Here is a 12,264-nt window from a genome sequence, read left to right on the forward strand (position 1 = left end):
CCTCAGCAGCAGAGCTAATCAGAGAGTAAACTACTAATGTTCAGATTTGTTAATCAGGGCAATCCATAGACTTTCATGGAAAGGTCTGCTTGTTATTCTGAGAGCTGTTCAGGATGCATTTACGATTCAATAAAGGAGGCCCCAGCATTACCAAAATAATTACTTACTCAAACAAGCCTGTAAAACTCAAGGACTGCCCCAAATAAAAGGAGACTCCCCCCCCCCCCTCCAGTTTAATAACATAAATCTAGTGAAATGCATCTTGCTGCCATAAAACTGGTTCTACATGCCTTAGCAACCATTGATTTACTAAGTGGGCAGGGAGGTCAGATCCTGCTAGGAGGGCTGAACATATGCAGAGAACTTTTAAATCTAAAAGTTTTGTCCACCCAGATAAATGGAAAGTAGTTTGTGTCTTACACTGTAACTTCACTCTACAAACTAAGACACATAAAAGCAACAGGCAATGCTACTGATTAAAATGGAGCCATTTTGATGGTCGCTCAGTAAAAGGGATAAATAATGACCCTAAACCCCACTGTCTGTTCCGGGGGGATTGTCCCTGACTGCAGAACTCACTTTGCATTGGCAGCATCCCCCTTGCACTGTGACCCTGCAGGAGGGCTAGCTGTCACATCCTGGGTATTGCCTTTCTCAAGCAGCCCTCAGCAGGCTGCAGGCACAACTCCAGCATCGTGCAGGACACCAGACCTCCTGCCATGAGCACACTGAAGAGCAAAACCAAGCATGGATCAGGATGGCAGCAGTTATGTAAGGCGGCATGCTGGTAGGAGCAGCAACAGGGCCTTCTATAGGACAAATTATTTCCTCCTGGCAAAGACAAGAGCCTCTGCCTTCTTCGTTAGATCTCTTACGCTCTTCAGCCCGCAAGAAAAAACTTCCCTGAACTGGCTTTGGCTAGGTCCTTCCTGCTACACAACAGAGGAACCACAGGCTATCCGGGACACCAGGTGTCCTTTCAAGCACCACCTCAATTTCCCTCTGTTTTGAGCAACACAGGGTTTAATGTGCTGCAGAGGACAGTTGGTTGTCACCCCAATATCCACAGATGGCAACTAAGAACCTGCAGAGGTTCTTGTGTTAAAAAGGGCTATTTGTGACATCACCCTCAGGGTCCCCTTTCTCCACCTTGTTCTTATCTGGAAGAAGGAAACTCTCCTCTATATGGCAAAGAAGATATATCCAAGAAGAGGGCAAGGGAAACTGCCAGGCAGTTGTCCTTGTTCAGACTATCTATGATTATGGGAACGTGTGATGGATTAAGCAGCTTGCTTAGCCTCACACAGCAGGGCAGCTAGAGCTCCACCAGTAGGCTTGCATTTGTAGTCAAGAGGAATAGGAAAATAGCTTTAACAAATGCCAACTGATTGCTTGTGGGTATGAGCTGATAGAGACCATAAACCATTATTCACAACACAGTTCTTGGCTCTCTGCAAACTCACACTGAAGCTTACTGTGGTTTTGCAGTACTTCACACCTATCCGGCATCCACCTCACTTATAAAGTGTTGTCTGAGCAATCGTGGAAGGTGCTCAAACCCATGTAGCCCCAAGCACTATGCAGGGGTAATTACCCTGAGTGTTTGGGTGGACCTGCAAGTGTCACCTCTCTATCAGGCTGCTCCTGGTTGCTTGGATCATGTTCGGATGATGTGTGAACACAGAGGTGGCCAAAAATAAATAATAGAAGACGCCTTACTCCCTTGAGCACTGAGGTGCTTGTGCCAAGAAGTATTCTTGCTTCTTGCTGTGCCTTTTTGTGGTGGTTTTCCTGAGACTGAAAACACTCTTCCACTGCAGAAGATGCAAAAAAATTCCTGCTGACCTCAGCACTGAGCTTCATCTTTTTGAAGCTTTGTTGCGCCTCTAAGATAATTTATGAGGTGTCAGGATTTTCCAACCACAAATGTCTTGGACGAAAACCATTTTTACACTACAGATGCCATGAAAGAGAAGCAATGTTGGTCTGGTTTTTCTACAGCACTGTCTGTGTCCACAATGAAGCACGGGTTCAGAGCTCCTGGAGATTATTTGTGTAAGAGTTGTCCGGGCCAGCACTCCACTGAGGCTCAGGCTGGGTTTGATTCCCCACCTTTGCCTCATTGCCCTGATCTTCTCTGTTGGGAGGGGAACTCCCATTTCCTGGTGCTGTGCCACGAAAACATGAGCTTGCCAAGTTATTCTCTGTATGTGTGTATGTGCGTATATGTGTCAAACAAGCCAGAAGTACCAGAAGTAAAAAGATCCATTAACAAACCACATTTTGAAACATCCACAAGGATCCCCAGATTTCTCATCTGTGGATTTCTTTTCCCCATGCTTTAGATTTTCTAGGGGAAAAAGGAAAACAACAAAAAACCCCAAGAACCCAGCTTAGCCGCCTCTAATCCAGTATGCACCTCAGTCTCCATGAAAGTGTTCTTGGGACGACAGCAGTATTTCCCTTGGCTGGGATGCCCAGCCTCCTGGCTCCTCTGGAGTTGCAGAGCTGTAGACATTCCGCTGAGTAGTTTGCAGCCCTGCCTGCCAGGAAAACCCAATGTCTCCACGGAGAAATCTCAGCGGAGGAGTTTGATACTCAATCAGGGATGGAAAAGAAGGGAGTTTATGCCTTGCTGAGACCAATCCCTTCCCTAAAAAAAATGTAAAAGCAAAAAAAAAAAGAAAAGGGATCATATTCTTACAGACATGAGCCCAGACATGCTAGTAGCATTGATGTATGGTGCATTGGTTTTTGTCCTGATGGGCCCAAGTCACGGAGGCTCAGACCAAATGCCTGTTTAGGTCAGTGGGAGTCTATTGACTTTGAATCAGGCCTAAAGTTTGCATCTGAAGCTGAACTTCCAAAAGTCTGGGCACGCTTGTGTCTTTTGGTGAGGGGGGCTTGGTTTGGCCTGGCTTTGAGATAGGAACCAGCTGCAAATGTAGGCCTCCAAACATGTTCTAGGAAAGAGGTTATAAAAGAGCCCCTTCTTACTCAATGCATTTATTCCCCATGGGCCGGATTCTGACATCTTCATTAACACTGAGCAGAACTTTGCTCCAAGAACAGTCACATTGATTTGAATAGGGCTATTCAAGAAGTCAGCAAGTACCTAACGTTAGCAAGGGTAGCACCATCTAAGGGTCACATCTGTTGGCTTCATTGACATATGAGTTTTTTTCTTCTTCCTGCTCTTAGCACACAGCTACAGAAAAAGCACATTGGGTTCCCTTCTTCCTGGCATCTCTTCAGCAAAATGCTGTTTGGAGATTCTTCCTTACTGGTAATGTGGTTAAGAAGCAAAAAGTGCAGGAGCTCAGCTTACAGATCTAACAGCTAGAAAAATATTCCTATAATAAAAAGGAAGCTGTGATCAGGTGGTCAGAGCTCCTTCCTGAGCATTGCTCTAATCATCTTTTGTCTGCTTGCCCTTCCAGACTGAAAAGTGATGCCTGCATGCGAAGTCAGAAAGACCCTACTTCCTACCTACACCTTTTTGTAGCCATCAGTTTGTAGAAGTCACTCTCTTGTGAGCCACTTCAGATATTAAGTCTACTGTTTGGATCACTTTGACAGAACCAGGTAAGGGGTCACTCCTGTGACTGTGGATAAAGGCAGCTAGCCTTCTAGCACTGTGCCTGAGATGGACAGCATGTGTCAGCCTCATGAATTTCTTGTCTTGCTACCCTGAGTTCCGAGAAATATCTGACAACCAGCTTTGAACTAGGCACTTAGACTATTAGAGAGCTGAAAAATTCCCAGATTTAGACAAGTAAGTGTACCTGATTCACATGACTTGGAAACACCTGATAACTGAAAATTTGCCTTTCTGCCTTCCAGGACAGTGACCAGCTCTTGGCTCTACCTGTTTCAGGGAAGACTAACTGCAGAAGAGCAAAGCAAAGCAAACTCCATCCCCTCTGAATTCTCACACCATTTTCTCCATCAGGTTACCTCCCACTCACACAACTAAGATTTGCCCCAGGTAGATTTTCATATCCTTTTTCCAGGGAGGTAAGGGTATTTGTACTGCAATGTTAGTATAAATCCTCATAAATATTTGCATTATACTCCCTAAGAAACAAGGCTGCTTACATAGGGCAGCTGTGTCTGTAAGGACAGGCCAGACAGTGGTAAGAGTCTCCTTCGAGTTATGAAGAATGCTAATGGTGCAGCTCCAGCAGCTTAGGATTTGCAAAGTAAATGCACATGATTTGCTAGTGTCAACAATGGTACTTGGTAGTTGAGTGCAGTGCTGCAGGGAGCCCAAACAATACATGTTCCCTTTACCAAAAAGGAGGCAGAAAGTCTCCACCCTTACGATAGTCAGCTTTCCTCACCACTTCGAGGAGTTAGGATGATTTTTTAACTAATTTGTATAAAACAACTTATTTCCTGCCAGTTTTTCTTAGACTTACTCTACAGAGTGTTCTCAGATATTCCAAAGAGGTATCCAAGACTCTGCTGCTTTCCCTCCAGGCATTCACAGACTTTATGTGGGCAGCAAATTCAGTTTCCCTGGTCTCCCTCAAAAAACTAAATCACCAGTGTAATGAGAGTGATAGACTGTTGTTTGTCAAGAAAGACCTGGCAGAGGTTAAACAGAGGATAACCTCTGCTCTTTTAGGTTGTACTCTGAATGAACAGATGAGCAGAAGACAGTTACCAATCCATGGAAGCACAAGGTCTGAAAGGGAACACTTGAGTTCTGGAAAGCTGCATGCAGCAAAACTGGGATTATTGGTCATTTATAGGTTGGAAGGGAACATAGTGGCAGGACTTGGAAGTTGGTGAAATAATTCATTTGCATACACTTCACATGCAGGAATGATTTTTACATGAGCAAGATACCCTCAGGAGATGGTTCCTGCTTAAGACTTGAGATCTGTCCCCACTTCAGAGAATGTGGAGGGACAGGACTCTGGTGTTAAGTCCTGGCTTTATGCTCCCAGAGCCCAAAGGCTTTGCAACTCAAGTTCCAAATGTGCTGGAGAATAATATATGTAAACACAAGGAGTACTGAAGCACTTTCTGGAGATAGAGAGCGGGTTGTTTTGTAAGGTACAGCTAATGAAAGACCATTGTTGCCCTGAGGAGAAAGGAAGGGAATTACATTATTTATATATTACAAATGCAGCCACTAAGGCATAAACAAAGCAACTTGCACAAAACCAGTCAAAGGAGGTTGCCACAAAGTCAGCATTTTCAACTCAGGTTTCCTGTGTCGCAAACTAACACTTTAATCATCTTCCTTCTCTGTGAGGGAGAAACGAGTATCAGAGAACAGAGTGAGTCTCCACATTTTTCTAGCCCAAGACAGAACTGTGTCCATTGTTGGGACTAACCCCCTAGGAGGAATTGTTTCTATTCAGCTTGTGTGTGTCACAGCCAGATAATGCACTGGGTGGTATTTCCTTCTCTTCCCCCAATCTTTCTCTTTTATGACCACATGACTTCACCCCCTCGTGTGAGTGACAGTACCCATTAGACTAGACTCTGATGCAAAACAGCTGTATGGAGAGAAGGGGAGGAAGGGAGTGGGGAACAGCAATTTAGAAAACAATTAAGAACATCAATTCCAATTCATTTGCTTGGCCAGGATAAGTAATTTCTAAGAGGTAACTTGATCTGTAGTGGACCGAGATTAAAGGCGAAGTCCATTATCTCTAGTTTACAGTCTAGAGGAATTTGTTTTAACTGGTTACCAAGGAGGATGCCTGAAAAAAAGGAATGAAAGAAGAACCTTTGCCTAAAAATGTCTAAAAAATCCTCCTGTTTTCTTCTTTTAAAGGACACGCATGGATTTATTAACTCTTCTGAGAGTATGGTTGCGCTGCCTTGCAGGAGGAAGATTTCAGCTTTTGAAAATAGAATCCCTGCCTGCATGAGCTTTGAGATTCATTTTATCAAACTCAATTACACCAGCTTTAAACTGCTGTTAAGATTTTGTTGTAAAGATAGACTAGAAACATGAGACACGGGGTTCAAAAGCAGATTCACGATTCCACAGAGAAAACAGCAGGGTCTGGAGAAGAACAGAGTCTGCTCAGCACCAGGTAGCCCCAGGTTTCTCCTTCTGGCTTTGACACTACCACATTCTCTTGATGTGAAAGATGATTCCCTGCACTTGCTTTACCACTGCTGTGAGCAACATGGTGGTAAAGTACTTGGACACCTCTCAGAGGTGCGGTGAGACTCCATGAGTAAATATCTCAAAGTCCCTTTGAATATTGAGAGTCTGAATGAAGGCACATCATAGCAAGGGGTTGTGACTCAGCAGACATGAACTCCTGTATTCACATTAGCATATGGGATGACACCAAAAAGTGAGTATGTGAGTTGGACAGCCACTGCTTTTTTACCATGGAAACCCTACACTCTAGAGCTCTCCCATTCCACCTTCCTCAGCTCTGAGCACTTTGATACAACCCTGTGTCTCAGTCTCTACCCCAGCTCCTACAGGCCTTGCTCCCTCATCCCTGTTTTGCAAAATACAGTACTGTCAAGAAGCCAACATATCCTACAACTTCAGACCATCAAAATGCTTCTCAGACCATTGGAGTTATCACTTGGAGAGCCCTGGTACTCATTCTGGGCATTTTTCCTGGGAACCCAGAAACAGCAGCTGTTGTGCTTATAGGACCATAGAGGCCACATGAGTCTCTAGATCTGATGTGAGAAGCTAAAGGGTGGGATAAAAGCAGACATGGAAAAAACCATCCGTGAGCTGGCTTGAAGTTCAGAGTTGGCCTTGGATCTGCATTTGGCTGGCTGGACCCAGACTTCTACCTCTCATGTGCAATTTTGTTTGTCTTAGGGACAAACTGCATTGCTGCCATCATGAAATGGACAGCCTGCACTTTATACAGCTGCATCTCTGTTAGCTAAGACTCCAGGGTGATGTAATAGCCTCATTAGGAATAGGAGCTGAAGAATGTGATGAATTTTCCTGGACCACCAAATAAATTAAAAAGTAGGCTCTAAGCCCAGAAAGGTTACCCTCCCAAATAAACACGTCCCAGTCTCCCTTCCTCACACACACTTACCTTCTTCCACATCAGGAAGCTGAACTTCTCATAGACTCCATTACAGACCCAGAATGAACAGGTTCTTCCAGCCAGTCGGCATCTCCCATACAGTAATTACTTTGGTATGGGCATTTGAGAACAAGACAGAAGTGTATTTACTAGAAATATTCTCTTAGCATAAACTTCTCAGTAGACTTACTTTTGTCTTGTTGCCAGGAAATGTACTTGGGGCCTCTCGCTAACTTCACATTTCTTTGATTAGAGGGCCATGAGCAGTTTGTTCTGATAGTTACGGAGAAAACAGTGATAGGAAGAACTGAGAAACTGGAAAGCCTCTTTAAGCACATCCACTTTGCAACAGCATATAAGACCACCCTACTTCACAGTCCTTCTTGTGACAGCCACACTTCCAAGGGTTGGAAAGGAGCAGGGGGAAACCCATCTTGCAAACGTGCTTCCCCAGAACAGGGAATGTCATGGTAGATAACCTTACAACCTGAGATCATTTCAGCAACACAGTGCTTATTGTGATCTCCAGGGTGAAAAAAAGGCCATTCCACAACCAACAGCAACAAGCAATTTGGGGCATCAGCAAACAGTCAAAACTGGGTGGGTGGATGGGGCAGGAATTTAAGAAACCAAGAATATAGTCAGCCAAATTGGAGTGAAGCCAGGAAACATGAGAGCACCTTTCATCTGCCAAAGAACACTACCAGGTCTGTAGTGACAGCGAATGGCCAAGGATTTGGCCTCATGATCTGCTCAAAAACCTTCAAGGTGGGACATGCATATTTTGTGCCCAGGTCAGGTCATGATTACTTCATGGTAGGAGACAAAGGCACCTAGCTTCTCTTGGCCCATACTGGCCTGTGTGCAGAGCTCCCTGGGTTAATACTTGCCTCCCTCTGGAGGCTCAGTAACAGTTTGATAAATGCCTGGTTCTTTTAAGAGGCAAGGTGATCCAGACAGTGCAAAGTACTTTAGTTTTGTCCTGGAGAAACCAGCCTCCTTCAGAGTCTCAGTCATTAAGACAGCAGCCGCGGTAATCCAAGCTCCTTTGATGGAAGGGGTAAGCGGGGAGATTGCCAAAGGAAGGATTAGCTGATGGATGTCTTGAGCTGCAAGGGTGTCTCATATGGATTTGTGCAGGATTTTCACTTCAGCTGTCCTGGCTGAAATTCCTGTCCTACTGTACCAAGACGCTCTCCTTGCAGGCCCTGCTCTGCTTCTACCAGCAGTGACAGCTGGCTGATAGCTGTCATTTTAAGCTCCCTTGTGAAGGGAAGGTACAGAGCATGCCAACGAAAACCAAGCCTCAGCCTGTGGAAAAACTTACTTGTTGCACTCATAGGGAAGTGGCAGCTTTGTCGAGAGACAGGACTGATTCAGGTGGGATTCCCAACTTGGCTACTCAGTGATACAATACTTTCAGCCATTGTCTTCCCTTCTACAGTAGGGATTACCATATGCTCCTCTCTGCACTGCACCCTTTGAGACCTATGAATGAAAGTGCTGTAAGCTCTTTCGTGTGTATAGGCCTAACCTTAAGTAAACACATTTAGAAGGCACAGTTCCAACACATATACTATGGCAGCAAGTTTCTCACTATTCCCCAACCAAAAGGAGGACCACAATCCCTGTTTTAATCCTATCTGTGACTCTGCGTCATCCTTACTAATCACCTTTGTCTTGATCCTTGATTTCTGTTACTCTGCTTCTATGGATACATCAGGCTATTTGTGTGCAGTCATTACTATGGGACAGAAAGGAAGGACAATCTGACAGGCAGGTTAGACTCACTTCTACATTCTCTAGTTATGTGAGAATTTTCATTTTAAGAGAACTTTCTAACCTTCACAGTACAGTTAAGCCTTAAAGGGTGTTAGGGACAAATAAGATTATTATTTCCTAAAATGTCATTATTTGAAAGATAGTCTCCCAAACGGGTTTTTGAGGATGAAAATACTCCAGCCTTTCAAGTTTCCTGCTTTCTATGTCAAACATCCTCTCCTTTCCTGCCACCATCTTCGCAACTCAACACATGGCCAGCATGAGGCCACAGCTTCTTTGTGGCTCCTGATCCCAGCTGCTAGATGCTGCTTTGTGCACTCTTGTCTGACAAGCAGGGCGCAAAGCTAGAGTGGAGTAAGGCACTCTATGCATCTATGTGCTGCCAGCTGCTTTAGATTTTCTTTATCACACAGGATTACAAACCTGTCTATAGGTAGGTGTCCACCCTTCTGTCACAGCGCCCGATGAAGGAAGGTCCTGCTCGTAATGTTATTGTTAAAAGGTTCTATTGGGTTGGTTTTAGCAGAAATGTGAGTTGCTTGTTTTCCAGAAGAGGATCAGTTACAAAAACAACATTAAGCAGAAAGGCTTTTTTGAGAGCAGGGGCTCTGTTTACCTTGTTAATTTCAGGGAAAGTAATTTCGGAGGAGGGAGGAAGTAGTTAAATCCTTGTTTACCATGCTGGAAACCTATATCCCCTCAGTTTACACAAACAAGAAAGAAAATGGCTCCGTGGTATGAGCACATGGTTGTGACTAAGGAGAACTGGGTTTGTTCCCTGCTCTAATGCATACAACTCTCTAAGACCCCTCTTCCCTCAAGGTGAGATTCAGCTCGTTTAACATTAGGTATATGGTCCCATCTGAAGACCAAATTACTAATCAGCAGAGAGGATATTCTTAATTTCAGATTAGCCCAATAGTATTGGATGTACTGAAAAGTCTTGCAGAGGTGCTGGCCTTGCTTCCCTGATTGTTAGCAATTGTAATAACTACTTGGACTAAATAGATGAAGACAAGATCAATGTAATTTTGCTTTCTGGGGTCCCATACACACAGTGAAACTAACTAGTCCTTGCCCACCTGACAGTGGGGTGGAATGGATCAATGTTGTAATTATTATCACATGCTGAGATTCTGGAGGTCATAAAAACATGAGTGTAAGCAGGTTTGTTTACCTGAGAAGGCAGCAATGGAAAGTAGTCCATGGGCTCCTAAATCCTTTCTGTCTGGTATGTGTACCTGTCCTAGTGGTTTCATGGGCTGGTTTGGATCCGGGCAGTGTGCTCAGCTGTCTTTTGTGAGGTGGTATTTCTCTCCTTGCAGTACAGAATGCAGTCTGTTGGGGGAGACGGGCTGTGTCTGAAAAAACTGCCTGTGATGAAAGAGCCCAGGAAACAAAATATTTAGTTACTGATCTCAGCTAATAAGGGCAAAGGCAGGGCTTGCTCTGACCACTGAAATCAGAACTGAAGGCCCTATAAGACAGCAGCTTGGGAATCTGCAGGACTGAGGAGAACAGAATGATGGGGACTAAATCCTACCTCAGCAGTGAACTGACTCCTTGTAGGGTGAGAAAGTACTCACTCAGGTCCTTCTGCTTTGACATGTAGACAGCTAGGGATGATACATAGCCTAATCACGGGCAGGGAGCAAGTCAGACAGCAGAGTGGCTCTACAGACACTATCCAAACAAGAGACTCTTCAATGGCCTATGTTTTGCTTTTGGTAAGTGGTCAGGGCTGTCTCTCACCAAATCAAGGCAGCCCAAATATGGTTCCTCTGGGAACTTTAATGTTTTACTGAATCACTTAGTTTCTCTTGATGACAGCTGCTTCAGAGTCTCAGTCACTGGATCCCAGTGGGGATTTTGTTGATGGGAGTTTATTGACTTCTTGTTACCTTGAAGTTACTGCAGAGGTGGGAGTCACAGGTAACTTCTGGAGTCTGTTTATTTTATGGGTTTGATTTTTAAGAGTTTGCCAGTGGTAGCCTGAGAAGCCACTTGTTTATTTAGCAATGCACTCACATACTGATCCATAAATAAATCTAGTGTGTTATCTAATAAGACTCAACAGAGGGTCAACCCTGCCTCATTGGTAAACCAATCAATCCAGAGTGCAAAAAGCACCCCTCAGGAAACTTGTCATGGCTATCTGGGGAGGGGTGAGCCAAACATCAGTGTAATTTTGTACTCCACTAGGTTTTCAGGAGTATGCATGCCTGTACCTTCTGAAAGGAAAATGCTTAAAGGTGGCATAATTTCCAGCAACCTTCACTTTGGTCCTTAGTAGAGGCTTTAAGAGTTGTAATATTTCTTCAGCTGGGGCTGAGCATCAAAGCTCCTCATCTGTGGGAGAAAGAACAGACTTGAATGCACTGGAGACCGATCTCTCAGTAGGGTCTATGAATTCCTATACGCTCAAACTGGAATTCATCCTACCTCACTTAAACACCTAAACATTACTTGTCTGAACCTGAAACAGTCATGTAGGGTCCTTCCACAGTTGAGATTATGGGATAACCATCACAGAGGGAAGAAGCTTTCTGGAAGGAGATGATGTCTCCTTAGTGATGATCATGGAAAGTCTTGACAGTTACCTTAATCTCAGACAAGTGTCTCTTAGATGTACAGATTAGGTGAGAAGCATGTCTTCTGTCCCCTGTGATCATGTGCAGCCATAGAGAAGTGAGACACAAAATCATTTGGTCATCTTACCTGATCCTGTGTGCCACATTACAAAATCCTCCCATGACTGAGAGGCTTAAGATATAAGCAACATTAATTCAAAGAGGGTGGGGCAGATCTGAGTGGGTTTTACAAGTGAGACATGCCAGGTGTCACCCAAAGGATCCTGCCATTGAGTCCTGGGATAGAGCCAGATTGAGCAGATGACATCCAATGCTGATCCAGTAACAATTCCCTTGCAAACAGTACTGGACCATTTTTTCGTGTGGCTGGGTATCCAGATTACAGAGCAGCTGCTGTTCCACTGCAGTAGATGCCTTGAGAAAAGGTGGCAAGCCACACATATTCCAAGTACCACAGGTCACCTTGGCCAGTACAAGCAGCATATATTCCACATTACATGTATGCGTATACATCTGTGGAACTGATAATCATGTGTGAACACAAAGAGAGAAATCTTCCAAACAAAGATTTTGAAGCTAGAGCTGTGATTTTTGATTTTCTGGAGTTGATGATGCTCTACGTTTGTTATTCTATTATTGGAGGAGGGTAGGAGGACTTCCATGCTGGAGCATTTCCCCAGCAGCAGTGGCAGCGGGAACTGAAGTTGCTACCAGCAGGCTGCATGTGTACATAGAAGGCTGCTCAGAAAATGTTGCATACTACTTTGTGGAGGCTTATCAGCACTTGTGGCACGTGCCACAGTCTGAGAATCTCTGCTACAGATCTGGAAGAGACAGTCTCTGAATCAGGA

Source organism: Neopsephotus bourkii, unplaced genomic scaffold (assembly GCF_033783945.1).
Source record: "Neopsephotus bourkii isolate Nb327-2 ecotype Australia unplaced genomic scaffold, CSIRO-AGI_Nbou_v1 NB_234, whole genome shotgun sequence".
In the NCBI taxonomy this organism is placed as follows: domain Eukaryota; kingdom Metazoa; phylum Chordata; class Aves; order Psittaciformes; family Psittacidae; genus Neopsephotus; species Neopsephotus bourkii.